Raw genomic sequence first — 1790 nt, forward strand, 5'->3', positions numbered from 1 at the left:
ACCGATTTCATGTGTTCACTCATATCTTTCAATGTACTTACCTTGAAGGAACACTTGCGGCACGTCAGACGTCTACGACACGTCCAACCGTGACGTTTAAATTCTTCTAACACGTCAAAGTTCTGGTTGCAAATTTTGCATTGCAGGCAATTATTCAAGCTTATGTGTTTCAAAAGGGATATCTTGTACATGAAAATTTTGCCGCATACAGTGCAGGGCCAAGAGTTCTTCTGCTCCATCGAGGCGATCATTTCTGAGTTGACATCATAGGCTTCGGGACGATCCGTAACCGAAGTATTACTATTTTTGGAAATTGATATGTTCTGAATCGATTCACGAGGTAACACACTAAAACACAAATTATAATTAAGTTAAACAACTTAACTCACTGAATGTATGAGCAGCTATTCAATTTGTGTCAAGTAGAGCTTAAATTTCGTTTCGTAAACATACCTATCGTAGGGACCACAAAATAGTTCATCGACATTCTTTGCATGAGTATTCAATTTTTCCTGAAGGATGATGTCCTCTATAATTTCAAACATATTTTCCATGTCTTCAGCATCCTTTACGGCCCGGAAATCATTAGGTGAATTATTTCGATCATCCTTTAGATAATGCAGAATTTCAGAAAACTGAGGTCCCTTAGGTGAACTTCTGAAAAATAAATTACGATAGAATTAAATAATGTCAAACGCCAGGCATAATTTACCACTAAATATTCAATTTACATAATTCAAGAGTATGAATTGCTGAAATTACTATTTCACTATTTTACGAAGCGAATGTAGGGGACATGCTTAAAAATATAATTGTTCAAACAACATGAGAACTTGGTATATCAAAGCAGGACGCAAGATATTTGCTAAATTATAAATGTGTTTGACACTTATAATTTAGCAAATATCATCTATATATAATATCATCTATTATAATGTATATGTAAATATACACGCCAAGAAAACCCTTGACAATATGCTTTATTATACATTTTACCTCTTTATGGTAAAACTTTATTTACCTAATAATTTTGCCGATCCCCATCCAAACGAAATTATTTACTACTTGTTATAATTACATACTAATTTTGTTATACACTGATTTTAATTGTTGTGTTGCAGAAGATATTGCCTCAGCTTAGAGCCACCCTTAGCTTCTGACATGCTGGCACCGTGCCATAAGGCGCTAATTCATCTACCGAGTCTTCGATAATATTCTTCGCTATACTAACGTTTAATCGTAATTGTAATAAACAATGTTACAAATAATCACAATTTATCATTAAATATTTAGTTTACTTACTTAAAGTATCAAATGGTAAAAAATTTTTGTTAGTTTTCTACTTTAAAATATTTTTACAAAATAGCCTATTCTTTACAAGGGAAAAATAGAAAATATAAAAGAGTAATGATTGATTCCTAATTACGAAAATTAAAAATTATGTAAAAAAAACAGTTAATATTAAATGTTATTATCTGTTCTCACAAAAAATTAAATAACGAGGTAATGTGCTAATCAAACACAAACACAATAAGTACAAATTAAGCATACTGGAGGAAAATTTCTGCTACATTCATCTAATGATTTATCCCTTAAATATGATTTATCCCTTAAATACCCGTAATAACACTCACTTCATAATCATAGTAATTGTGTTATTGTAAAACACACTTAAAATCATAAAAAAGATAATATTAAAGTAATTTAATTCTTGTTATTTTTTCATTTATTTGATCTTTAATTCTTGCTTTTCTGCCGTTCTTATCACTCAAACAATAATGAATAAATAT

At 30.4% G+C, this 1790-nt stretch overlaps 1 long non-coding RNA gene across 1 annotated transcript in view; it reads left to right on the forward strand.

Annotated features, from left to right (window-relative positions):
• Nucleotides 1–1225, forward strand: part of LOC116847387 — a 5299-nt gene extending 4074 nt beyond the window's left edge. Inside the window, exon 3 of the long non-coding RNA XR_004378753.1 lies at nt 1122–1225. This is a non-coding gene — a long non-coding RNA (uncharacterized LOC116847387). The remainder of the gene's footprint in view (nt 1–1121) is intronic.
• The last annotated feature ends 565 nt before the right edge of the window (nt 1226–1790 follow it).

Source organism: Odontomachus brunneus, unplaced genomic scaffold (genome assembly GCF_010583005.1).
Source record: "Odontomachus brunneus isolate Ranch 3 - 2012 unplaced genomic scaffold, Obru_v1 Obru_scaffold_004, whole genome shotgun sequence".
Classification (NCBI taxonomy): Eukaryota; Metazoa; Arthropoda; class Insecta; order Hymenoptera; family Formicidae; genus Odontomachus; species Odontomachus brunneus.